Consider the following 13714-nt stretch of genomic DNA (forward strand, 5'->3'; position numbering starts at 1 on the left):
TGATAATTTGTGCTAGTTGATGATCTTTGATTGATTGAATTGTTGCAATTAAATTGGTTGACATAGTTTTGCATTGCATTTCTTAATGACATGACCCATCAATTTGAGAATTGCTTTAATTGATTGAGTTTGATTGTGAATTTCCTTGATTAGCCATTAATAGTGACCCCTAGTTTGGCCTCTAAGAGATAGCTCTTGAACTCTCTTGATTGCTACTATTGTTTGTCCTTTGCAATGCTTGAATCAAACGAAGAAATTGTCGATTAGCATGATTATTGAATTAGCTTGTGGAACCAATATCCCTAGCATTTAGCTTATTGAATTACTTGATTAGTCTAATTTTGCTATCATAACACCAACCATTTTCTCACTTCAATCTCCGAAATAGCTTGATTTAGGCTAAAGATAACACCAACTAACTCCTTTGGGTTCGACCCTATACTTACCTATACTTGTTTTAGGTTGGTTTAGGATTTTATAAATAGTGTTTGATTTTGGGATAGGCAATTAACGACTAGTTTATTCCTCTATCCAAATGGCGTCGTTGCCGGGGAGTGAAATTGGTGATTAGCTTTAGTTGTTGAGTCTATTTCATTTTAATTGAAAAAAATAGAAACAAAAAGATTTTGTTTCTTAAGGCTACATTTGTAGCCGTGCTACTAATATTTTCATTGAGTTTTGCATGCATAGAGCTCGTGATCGATCCATTGTGCCTTTTGACCCGGAAATCAAAAGGACTCTTTCAAGGAGAAGAATTCCTAGTCGATCCTTTGAATTTAGTTCTTCAAGCGAAGAAGGATTTGAAGAGGAACTAGGCATGGGAGATCAACCAAGAGTTTCTTTGAAAGAATTAGGAATTCCCGGTGCGTACAAGTTTGAGAGTGGAATTGCTCCACCTACAACACCGGCGAATGACTTCGAAATTAGGCCGGCTATGATCGCTTTGATCGAAAGGAGACAATATAGCGGAGCTAAGAATGAGAGTCCGTTGAACCATCTCAAGGAGTTCGAAAAGTATTGCAACACTATCAAAGTGAACGGAGTTTCTCAAGAATTCATCCGGCTAAAGTTGTTTCCATTTTCTCTCATAGGCCGAGCCTTGGAGTGGTTGGATAAGGAGGTAAAGCCAAATTCCCTTCGAACATGGGACGAAGTCACCAAGGAATTCTTGTCCCGATTCTACCCACAAAAGAAAACGGCGGAGGCTAGAGCTTTGATTCAAGGGTTCAAGCAAAGACCTAATGAAAGCCTCTACGAAGCATGGGAGAGGTATAAAGAGTACCAAAGGGAATGTCCCCACCACGGAATTCCAACCTATCAAGTCATTCAAATTTTCTATGGTGGCCTAAGTCCTCAAGGCAAATCATGCCTTGATGGGGGTGCCGGAGGTCCCATAATGAATCGGACGGAAGAGGAAGTGGTGGACATTATAGAGGACGTGGTTAAGTACTGTAGAGATTGGCAAGATGGTGAGAGGGATTCAACTAGCAAGAGTGGCTTTTCGGTGTACCCTATAGACCATCTAAATGCGATCAACAACTTATCCTCACAAATGACAAACTTGGGGAAAGAAATGACCGCGATCAAGGCCAAGTTGGAAGGCTCCTTTTCTTCTCAAGCTTCGAATTCTCCCTCCCAATTTAAGGGGAGAGGTACCTTTTCTAACTCTCAACCCCCTCCCTCTTCAAATAATATGCCTAGTGGTTGCTTGTTTTGTGATGCATGTGGATCTTATGATCATGACTCTTGTAATTGCCCTCATGCTTCTCCGAATGTGGTGATGATTTTGATAATAGTGAGAGTGAGCATGTGAATTATGTGTCAAATAATAATGTGCAAAGGTTTGATAATCAAAGAGGTCAATGGAATAGGAATTACCAAAACCAAGGTAATTTTGACAACTATAACCAAGGTGGTGGTTATAGGAACCAAGGGAACCAAAGTTCTCGTGGCAACTATAACAATCAAGGTTATATTAGTCAAAATCAAAACCAAAATTATTGTAATCAAAACCAAAGTTATGGAAATCATAACCAAGGTAGTGGAAACCATAATCAAGGTTATGGTCAAAACCAAAATAGGGGTAATTGGAACAATCAAGGTAGGGGCAATTTTCAAAATAATTCTCAAAGAGGTCCCCCACCCGGATTTGTTCCAAAGACTCAAGGTGAAAATTCCTATTCACAGTCTTCTTCTTCTAGGACCAATTTGGAGGAAATAATTGAAAATCAAACCAAGTTGTTGAACACATATATGGAAGTTAGTGACAAGAAGTTCAATGAAATGATGACCCACAACAAAATGCTCGAAAACCAAATTTCTCAACTTGCTAGTGCTTTAAAAGACCAAGCAAGCCCTTCTTCTTTACCTTCCCAAGGCCTAGATCCCAAGAAACCTGTGAATGCTATTGTTACAAGGAGTGGTAAGGTTCTTGAGGAGAGATTGCCTAGGAGGAGTGATAACAAGGAGGTCCCCAAGGAAGTTTTGGTTGAGAATGAGGGAAGTAGAGCATCTTTAGACGAGGTTGTGGTTGAGACACCAAGAGAGGTGAGAGTAGAGAAAGAGATTGTGAAACCCAAGCTCCCTTATCCCCAAAAATTCACGAGACACAAATTGGATGAGCAATTTGGGAGATTTATTGATATACTCAAACAACTTCACCTTTCTCTACCTTTCACCGATGTGATCAACCAAATGCCTAATTATGCCAAATTCCTCAAAGACATTTTGAGCGGAAAGAGGACTTGTGATGTTGTGGAGACAATCAATTTGACTGAAAATTGTAGTGCGATCATCATGAACAAAATGCCACTCAAGTTGAAAGACCCCGGAAACTTTTCCATCCCTTGTGCTATTAACAAGATGCAATTTGATAATGCCTTATGTAACTTAGGAGCTAGTGTAAGCTTAATGCCATATTCGGTTTATCAAAGACTTGATCTAGGGGAACTCTTACCTTCTAACATTACCTTGCAACTAGCCGATAGGTCAATCAAGTTTCCAAAAGGTAAAGTGGAAGATGTTCCATTGAGGGTTGGGAAGTTTGTGTTCCCGGTGGATTTTGTTGTTTTAGAAATGGATGAAGATGCTACCATTCCAATTATTCTAGGTAGACCCTTTCTTGCTACCTCGGGTGCTATGATAGATGTAAAGTGTGCAAAGATTTCCCTTAAGGTAGGAGATGAGGTCATAGAATTCGATTTGAATGAAAGCATGAAATATCCAAGTTCTTCTCTTGAAAATTGCATGATGATTGACTCTCTTGATCATGTTGTGTCTTCCATGCATGAGCACTTGCTCACCTCTAAAGAATGTTTTGTTGAACAAAGACAAGCTAGGTGTACCATGAAAGGAGGTAGCATTGTATGAGGAATTGCTTAATGGAAGCATGGAGGAAGTGGATGAACAATTGTGCTTGAAGATCTCAAGCCATGAAGCTTTGCAAGCGGCCGCAACAAAAGAAGGTAAAGGTGTGCCTATGGTAGAGCTCAAACCTCTACCATCACACCTTAGGTATGAATTCTTAGGCCCAAATTCCACTACCCCGTAATTGTTAGTGCATCCTTGAGCGAGAGCCAAGCTCAAGCGTTATGTTGTGTCTTGAGAAAGCACCAAGATGCTTTGGGCTATACTATCGATGATCTTAAAGGTATAAGCCCCTCTTTGTGTACGCACCACATAACGCTTGAGGAAGGCACCCTTCCTTCTATTGAACGACAAAGAAAGCTACACCCTCAAATGGGAGAGGTGGTGAAAAAAGAGATCACCAAGCTCTTGTATGCGGGAATCATATTCCCCATCTCAAGCTCCAGGTGGGTTTCTCCCGTTCATGTCGTTCCTAAGAAGGGGGGTATGACCGTAGTCAAGAATGAGAGTGGTGAGCTCATTCCAACTAGGACGGTCACCGGTTGGAGGATGTGTATAGACTATAGACGTCTAAATACATCCACCAAAAAGGATCACTTTCCCCTTCCATTCATTGATCAAATGTTAGAGAGACTAACAAGGCACAAGTTCTATTGCTTCCTTGATGGCTATTCGGGATTTTTCCAAATTCCAATCCACCCCGAAGATCAAGAGAAGACAACATTTACATGCCCCAATGGGACCTTTGCCTATAGGAGAATGCCCTTTGGCCTTTGTAATGCCCCCGTAACTTTCCAAAGGTGCATGATGATCATTTTTGGAGACATGTTGGAGGAAGAAATGGAGGTATTTATGGATGATTTCTCCGTAGGTGGGGTTTCATTTGAAGAGTGCCTAGTTAATCTTGAGAAATGTTTGGCTCGGTGTGTAAAGGTTAATCTTGTCTTGAATTGGGATAAATGCCATTTCATGGTGGAGGAGGGGATAGTGCTTGGGCATAAGATTTCTCATGAAGGAATAGAGGTGGATAAGGCCGAAATTGAGGTTATTGAGAAGCTTCCATTTCCGGTGAATGTCAAGGGAGTGAGATCATTTTTGGGTCATGCGGGTTTCTATAGAAGATTCATCAAGGATTTCTCACTCATTGCCAAGCCCCTTAATGATATTCTTTAAAAAGATGTTGAGTTCATTTTTGATGATAAATGCTTGGAAGCATTTAATAGATTGAAGAAGGCCCTAATCTCTACCCCCATTGTTCAAGCCCCAAGATGGGATTTACCCTTTGAATTGATGTGTGATGCTAGTGATTGGGCAATTGGAGGTGTTTTGTGACAACGTGTGGACAAGAAGCTTTATGTGATTTAATATATGTCCAAGACACTAAATAGGGCCCAAAAGAATTACACAACAACGGAAAAAGAATTCTTGGCCATTGTTCACTCTTTCGAGAAATTCCGGTGTTATTTGTTGGGTTCCAAGACCATTGTCTTCACGGATTATGCGACTCTCAAGTATCTTTTTGCCAAGATAGAGTCCAAGCCAAGGTTGATTCGTTGGGTGCTTGAATTACAAACTTTTGAAATAGAGATTAGGGATAAAAAGGGTGCGGAAAATGTTGTGGCGGACCATCTTTCTCGCCTTGAGGGTGATCAAATTCATGATGATGGTCTACCAATTGAAGATAGAATGCTTGATGATGTCTTGTATGCCATTAAGGTTAAGGATCTCCCATGGTATGCCGACTTGGTGAACTTTCTAGCATGTGGGGAGTTTCCACCTTCTTTCTCCAAGAACCAAAAGAATAAGCTCAAGAGGGAGGCAAGACATTACTTGTGGGATGAACCAATCTTGTATAAACGCGGGGTGGATGGCTTGCTTCGGCGTTGTGTCCCGAATGAAGAGGTGCCAAGTGTTCTAAAGATGTGCCATTCGGATCCAAGTGGCGGTCATATGGGCGTTTCAAAAACCGCCACTAAGGTTCTTCAATGTGGTTTGTGGTGGCCGCATCTCTTCTAAGATTCATGGGGCTTTGTAAAGTCATGCGACCGATGTCAAAGGGTTGGGAATATCTCCAAGAGGAATGAGATGCCTCAACAGCCTATTCTTGAATTAGAGGTGTTCGATGTTTGGGGGATTGACTTCATGGGACCATTCCCATCTTCATATGGTAATCAATTCATACTTGTGGCTGTGGACTATGTTTCTAAATGGTTTGAGGTTATTGCCTCCCCTACTAATGACCACAAAGTAGTGTTGAAGTTGTTCAACAAAATCATCTTCCCAAGGTTTGGCGTGCCTAAGGCTGTGATAAGCGATAACGAATCTCATTTTGTTCACAACGCCTTCCAAAAGATGTTGAGGAAACATGGAGTGCATCAACGGTTCGGCCTCCCATATCATCCTCAATCGAGTGGCCAAGTCGAGGTCTCCAATCGTCAAATAAATCTCATTCTTGAGAAGACGTTTGCAAGGATTAGAAAGGATTGGTCGGACAAGTTAGATGATGCTCTTAGGGCTTATAGGATGGCTTTCAAGACGCCTATTGGTACCACTCCATATCGCCTTGTCTATGGCAAGTCTTGCCATCTCCCGGTGGAGCTTGAACACCGTGCTTTATGGGCAATCAAAAAGATAAACTTTGATTTAGAAAGTGCGGGGGAGAAAAGGTGGTTGGATCTTCATGAGCTAGAGGAGCTTAGACTTGATGCTTATGACTGTGCTAGCACCTACAAAGCTCGTTCCAAAGAAGCTCATGATAAGCTTATTGAGAAAAAGGAGTTTTGTGTGGGTGATAAAGTCCTCCTCTACCACTCGAGAATGAAGTTATTTCCCGGAAAGCTCATGTCAAAATGGAGTGGTCCTTTCTTGGTGAAAGATGTTTTTGCTAATGGCACCGTGGAGATTTCTCCTTTGGATTCCTCATCTTCTTTCAAGGTTAACGGTCATCAGCTTAAGAAATATTTTGATGGAGTGTTTGTTGGTCTTATTCATAAAATGATTCTTTTCAAACCACCTTGAGTGGGGTGGTAAACGTCGAGCTAACGACGTTAAACAAAAGCGCTTACGGGAGGCAACCCGGATTCTCACCTTTACTCTCTTTCTTTCCTTTCTTTTATTTTTGGTTTTTTGTTGATTTTTGCTCTTACCCTTCCTTGTGTTTTTGGTTTGTTTTGTAGGGTGCCTTCATTCATCATATATGGACTAAATGTGTTTGTTGAGGGTGATAAGAGGTTTTAGAGTGCAGGGGAGAGGGCACCCCGCGGGCTTGGAGAGGCCTCGGGTGCCCTTGCTTTCAACAAATGGAAATCGGATCAGTAGCTCTCCGCGGTCTCTCCGCGGGCGCGGGTGCCTTAGAGAGAGCGCGGGGGAAATTCAGAGAGGGCGCGGCTCATTTTCTGAAAATTGGATCAGGAACTCTCTGCGGTCTCTCCGCGGGCGCGACAATTTTGGAGTGGGCGCGGGCGAATTAGAGAGGGTGCGTCCCATGGTCAGTGTAGACACCCATTTTTGTCTCCCCAAAACCAAACCCAGTGATGAGTACCTTTCACGTCGAATCATAATCGAATGAAGTGAAAGTGTGAAAAGTCTAGTGTTGCGGATAATTTTAATTTCTTTTCTCTTCTCTCTGTTTTTGAAAACTTATTTTAAGAAAACAGCCAATCCAGTTTGGTTGGTCCATGATATGGGTCCAATAGTAGTGTAGTTGGATGGGGCTTGACAAGAGCTTTCCAACGATATATTATAAGCCCAATTCTGATGAATATTGAGGAAGTTATGGCCAATTTACTAAACTGGGCCCGGTTTGAGCTTTATGTACGGCCCAATGATCTAGAGGAGGACCTAATATAGATTTATCAATCCTAATGCAATTATGAATGGTTTTAGTCTTCTAGATTCTTCTAGAAGGTTCTTTTCATTCCTAATTCAATTAGCATTGATAAATTGACTTTTGTTGACTTTTCAGAGTTTTAATTAAAATCAAAGAGCATTTTTGAGGAAAATACGATTTTATCCTCCTGTACGGCAAAATTTATCTGATTTTAGAAAACGCGTCAAAAATAGGATTAGCACCCAACGCCAGCCATCGGCGCCCAACGCCAGCCATTGGCGCCTGGCGCTGGCATTGGCGCCTGACGCTAATGTTGGCGCCTGGCGCCAATAAGCTGGCGTTGGCGCCAATCAGCTGGCGTTGACGCCAGCTCTGTTTTAGGTGCGCCAATGCTCTGTTTTGATATTTTATCTTTTTAGCTGATTTTCTCTATAAATAACGTATTAAAAACTCCGTTTTCAATCATCAATAACCAGCTTTTCAATTATATTCACCTACAACCAGTCATCAATTCTCTCATTCTTCATCTTTCTCTTTCTTTTTCTAAACTCGCTTTTTACATACAAAATTCCGCATTCACAAGATCTAGAAACACCTAGCCATATTCGAAGTTGCCTTCGCCCTAGACGTGAAAGGTTTAATTTATGAGGGTTTGGTCCCAAATCTCTCTTTCAATTATTTAATTTAACTGTTTTGATTATTATTTTCCTTGAAGTTACTAACGTGTGTATTTTGTTATTAGAAAGAGGTACGAGGCATCAAAGTAAGTACTTTAATGGTTTTTATTGATGTTATGATGTAGATATCATGTTTATGTTGTTATGATATTCCTAGTATCATGTCTAGGGTAAATTATTTAATATTAAATATGATTGTTATGATGCCTTTTATTTTCTTCCTAATACTTATGATTGTTAGTATCATGTTAGGGCTAAAGATTTGATTTTTATTGCTTAGTGACATGCTAGAGTTTATTATTAATCTTGTTAGTATCATGCCTAGGATCTTGCTATTATTATTATGCTTTAACATGATTTATGATTACTTTTATAATTGTTTTGATTATGATTATAATTTTATTATTGCTATAATTATTATTATTATGATTAACATGATTATTATTATGATTAATATGATTGTTATTATGATGATTATTATTATCATGATATTTATGTTGCTTGATATTTATTTATTGCTTGATCACACCTTTTTATTCATGTTTAAAGGGAATTGGTATTTGTAATCACGCTTAATAAGATAATTAATAATCTTGTTTAGGGTTAATTATGATTATAATTCAAGTGATTGCCAATAATAGTTTTATTTGTGCATTAAATTCAACCAACATAGATAAACAGGTTTAGGGTTAATCCTATTGATTGCATGTTAATTAGAAAGCGCACATGAATACAATCTGAACAAAGTAGAGGCCTATTATTATGGCAGGTTCAATCTCTTTTAGGTTGAATTTGTACCTTCATCCCCGAACCCTTATTTGGTTCAAGACCTTATGGAGTTGACGATCTCTTGGATCGTTAAGGGGTGTAACCTTCACCCTGTGAACGGTTTACAAGTTCCTAAAACTTGTTGGCGACTCTTTTGCTCTATCTTCTTCCCTTTTGGACGCCACCGTACTTTAGTGTATGATCACAGTGGGGTTCAAGAAAGGGGCTAATGCTTGAATTTATTCCCTACAGTTTTTAGCGACTCCACTGGGGAGGATTTGTATTTTAATTCCTGAATTTGTTTTGGCAATGATTTAGAATGAGTGGATGAGACTCAAAACGTTCTAAGTATTTCATGTGCGTAATTTTGATTAACATTATTGTCATATGCATAAAAAAGATCTCATTGGAAAGACCATCCGTAATGAGTTAAAAACATAGGATTTTACACGTAGGAAATTTGAGAAATATCTTTCACAACTAGGACCGAAATAACACCGCGCGAAACTGGAAAATTTTATCGAGCACAGAAAGCCGCTAAGGCATGTGGGAAGTAGCGCCAGGGTCCAGAGAGTTGGCGCCAAACTTTTAGCCGTAGTGCCAGACGCCAGCATTGGCGCCAGGCGCTGCAGCTAAAAACTGGCGCCAGTCTCTGTTTGCTGGCGCCAATTTCCCCCAATACCGAGCCAGAAATATGCGTTCTAATTTCGACCAGTTTTTCGTATTGTTTGCTCGATCCTACTTCCTGATTGAATTTTTTCTCACTTTTCTGAAACCCATATGTGTTCTACATATGGACATAACCCTATGGGAATTCATGCTCCATCTACCTGATTGAACGCTCTGTGCAACAAAGGGTACATCCGAGAATGTTGAATTCACCAAACCATAGAAGTGAGTTTTTTCTAAAACTCGCGGTGTCCCATCCACTCGCGCCAACCCTTTGTTGGGGTTTGGTGAGTCCGACTCACCGCGGAAACAACCCCGACCCGAGGAACCACTCGCAATAATTAAAATCATAAAGCATAAATAAATAATCACAAAGAAAAGATAACGAATCTTACCCTCGAAGCGAGCTTCGCCCAAAAACCGGGGCTCTTACTTGAAAGCTACGAGCACGTCAAGCGCCACGCCTCCGACGGTATCCACCCACAAAAAGGCAAACACAACTTTAAGGTCCGCTACCTTGGGGTTAGCAAGGTCCGACCAAAACCCGAGTGTTATATAAGTTTAAGAGTTTTCCTAAAAATTATGGAATGCTCTTTTTAACTCCCACTCAAGCACTTTACTCCAAATCCCAAGGTTGGTATTTATAGAGGAAAGTATGAGTGGGAATTTCTATCCCATCAATGTGGGATCATGAAATTCCACAAATTAATTTAAAGCTAAATTAAATTAAAATTGCAAACTAATAATAAATCTACAAGTGGCATTACCATGTGAGATGGGTTGGTGAGGACCACATGGAGAGTAGGGGACCATACTTGCTCCCCACTCAATACTCTCCTTGTGCCACATGTCCTCTCCCACTTGCTCCCATATTCCATGCTTCCCCTTAATCCACGGCCCTATGGCCCGAGCCAAGCCACGAGCCAAGCCTGAGCCCGGCCCGAGCCCAGCCCGCACCCTGCCCGCACCCAGCTGCTGCTGTGGCGCGGTGCGGCTGCTGCTGTGCTAGCGTGCCTAGCCGTGGCAGCTAGCTGCTGCACGCACCACGTGCTGCGGCTGCTAGCTGCTGCTGGCCGTGGCTGCTAGCACGGTGCGCTAGCACGCACCAGCCAGCCATGCTAGGCTCGGCTTAGTGTTTGCTAGCCACCTTTGCTAGGACATTTTTGCCCTAGCATTCGGATGCTCGGGGCACTCCGACGCTAGGGGTATTTTGGGAATATGGTCGATTTATTATTATTTTTGCGCGTCTCGTCTTTTATTATTTTGACTCGACTTCCGACGATCGGTTTCGACGCTCTAAGCTCGAATTACCGACGTCTAAATATTTAACACTCGGGCGACGAATTAATTTCTTCCGAATTAATTCGTCGAGTTGGTTCGTATATTTTGCTTGGGTGTGACCCGAAGGGTTCAGTCAAGATTAAGCTGTAATATTAATTATATTAATATTACTGATCGGAAGCGGCCTCCACCCAGGCATTCCGATCACTTGACCTTACTGAATATATTAGCTTTCTAATAATTCTGAACCCGCTATCAGAATAATACACTTGTTCGAAGGACACCATTCCTTTCAATCTCCCACTTGTCCTTCCGGACAAGTGTGTATTTAGTGTATAGCCCTTATCCTATGTCTCTTCATGTCTCTTCATGAACTACAGAGTAAGATTACTAGTCATCTCTGTTACGTCCAGAAGTGTTTCTCGAAATTCGAGTTTGACTGTCAATAAGCAGATGATTTCTAAAATCCATCTGAGCACGGCCATGCATTTTTCACAGTCTCGCTCTTCGAGAGGCCTTGTAAACAACAAGACATGTTCCCTATTGTTAGTAGGGGGACATTTCCAGTCTTGTAATGTAGCTTCTCTTACTAAGAGGACTCACCCGCCTGATATCTGTCTTTATAATCCCCAGTTATGGCAGACGTTTGGCGGATACCAAAGCAGACCAGTACTCAAACAAGAGATCTCCCACTACTCATGGTCAAAGGAAAAGAGTTCCGATAGTAATAATGAGAAAATACTTATGACGATTTTTAAATCTCTTAAAGTATCCTCATAGGTCGATCCAGTGTGGTTCTAAACCAATACCTGTGCAAATGATTCATATCCTCATAGCACAAGAAACGGTGCTACAAATCATACTACACACTAATCTCTGATGGTCATCAATCGTCCACAAAATATGACCTTGATTAGGGATAATTTTCGATTAAAATATTCAATGTTCACTTAATAGGTGTTTCTTTATCCAAGCCATTGACTTGATACCCTATTTTGAATATTTATTAAATCGAATGGACTCATTATTTAATTCTAAACCACAATTAAATAGAGACGGAGTGATTTAAATTGCATGAAAATTTTAATTACTCCAAAACTGAATGGTTCATCATGGTGCTTTACATCAACATTGTTCAAAATTTGATTAAAACACTATAAAATGGAATTCAAAGCCAGTTCACGACATGCTTGATTCCCATTGCATCAATGTGTTTGTTGTGCTTCACTTGAGACAAAGGTTTAGTAAGTGGATTGGCTACATTGTCATCTGTTCCCGCTTTGCAAATTCTGATTTCACCCTCTGTCTTCCATTCTCGAATCATGTGAAATCGCCTCTTGACATGTTTGACCTTCTGATGTTCTCGTGGCTCTCTAGCCTGAGCAATAGCTCCATTGTTGTCACAATAGAGGTCTATTGGACCCTTGATGGAGGGTACAACACCAAGTTCATCAATGAACATGCGAATCCAAACTGCCTCCTTGGCTGCCTCAGATGCTGCCAAGTACTCGGCTTCAGTTGTAGAATCAGCGGTTGTGCTTTGCTTTGCACTCTTCCAACTAAACGCTCCTCCATTGAGACAGAATATGTATCCTGATTGTGACTTGAAGTCGTCTCTGTCTGTCTGGAAGCTTGCGTCGGTATATCCCTCAACAACCAATTCATCTTTACCACCATAGACCAGGAATTTATCCTTGTTCCTTTTCAGGTACTTTAGAATATTCTTGGCCGCAGTCCAATGCGCCTCTCCTGGGTCTGATTGGTATCGGCTCATAGCACTTAAGGCATACGATACATTCGGCCTAGTACATATCATGGCATACATGATCGATCCAATAAGCGAAGCATACGGAATTCGACTCATCCTTTCTCGCTCATCAGGTGTCTTTGGACACTGTTTCTTGCTTAAGGTTATGCCATGTGACATGGGTAGGTGCCCTCTCTTGGCTCCTTCCATTTGGAATCGAGCCAGTACCTTATCGATGTAAGTACTCTGACTCATTCCTATCATCCTTTTTGATCTATCCCTATAGATCTTGATGCCTAATATGTACTGAGCCTCTCCCAAGTCTTTCATTGAAAAACATTTCCCGAGCCAAGCCTTTACAGACTCTAGCAATGGAATGCTATTTCCAATGAGCAAAATGTCATCGACATATAAGACTAGGAAGACGATGTCACTCCCACTGACCTTCTTGTAGACACAAGACTCATCTGGATTCTTGATAAAACCAAACTTACTGATGGCTTCATCAAATCGCAGATTCCAAGTTCTGCTTTCTTGCTTTAATCCATAAATGGACTTCTTAAGCTTGCATACCTTCTTAGGATTATTCTGGTTGACAAAACCTTCAGGCTATGTCATATACACAGTTTCTTCCAAAATCCCATTGAGGAAGGCGGTTTTGACGTCCATCTGCCATATTTCATAATTGTAATATGCAGCAATCGCTAGAAGAATTCGAACGGACTTAAGCATAGCAACTGGAGAAAAGGTTTCATCATAATCAACGCCGTGAATTTTCCTGTAACCTTTTGCTACCAGCCTTGCTTTGTAAATAAATACATTTCAATCTTTGTCGGTTTTCATCTTGAAAATCCATTTACATCCGATAGGTGTGTAACCTGCGGGTAAATCAACCAAGTCCCATACTTGATTTTCAAACATGGAGTCCATTTCGTATTTCATGGCCTCTTGCCATTTTGCAGAGTCGGGGCTCGTCATAGCTTGCTTGTAGGTTGCCGGCTCATCTCCATCCACTACTAGGATGTCCTGATCTTCGGTTAATACAACACTGAGATATCTGTCAGGTTGAGATCTTGACTGAGCATTTGCATTGTCGGGTTGACTTTGCATATTTTGACTTTGACCAATGTCAACAGCTGCTTGGTAAGCACTTTGATTGTCAACTTGTCCTTGTTGCTCGTCCTCTCGAACTTTGTCGAGTTCGATTTTCCTCCCACTTGTCATTTTGGAGAGATGCTTCTTCTCCAAGAAGACACCATCACGAGCAACAAACACTTTGTTCTCGGATTGGTTGTAGAAGTAATACCCTTTGGTTTCTTTTGGATAACCCACAAAGTAAACCTTGTCAGATTTCGGATGAAGTTTGTCAGAAATGAG

General features: G+C 41.0%; 1 non-coding gene across 1 annotated transcript; it reads right to left on the bottom strand.

Moving 5' to 3' along the window:
• Positions 1-1202: 1202 nt before the first annotated feature.
• LOC145561116 (small nucleolar RNA R71) lies at positions 1203-1308 on the bottom strand. The gene has a single exon (XR_014093696.1). It is a non-coding gene; the product is annotated as a small nucleolar RNA R71 (small nucleolar RNA).
• Positions 1309-13714: the final 12406 nt, after the last annotated feature.

The sequence above is a fragment of the Chenopodium album genome, chromosome 9 (assembly GCF_948465745.1).
Source record: "Chenopodium album chromosome 9, dcCheAlbu1.1, whole genome shotgun sequence".
NCBI lineage: Eukaryota > Viridiplantae > Streptophyta > Magnoliopsida > Caryophyllales > Amaranthaceae > Chenopodium > Chenopodium album.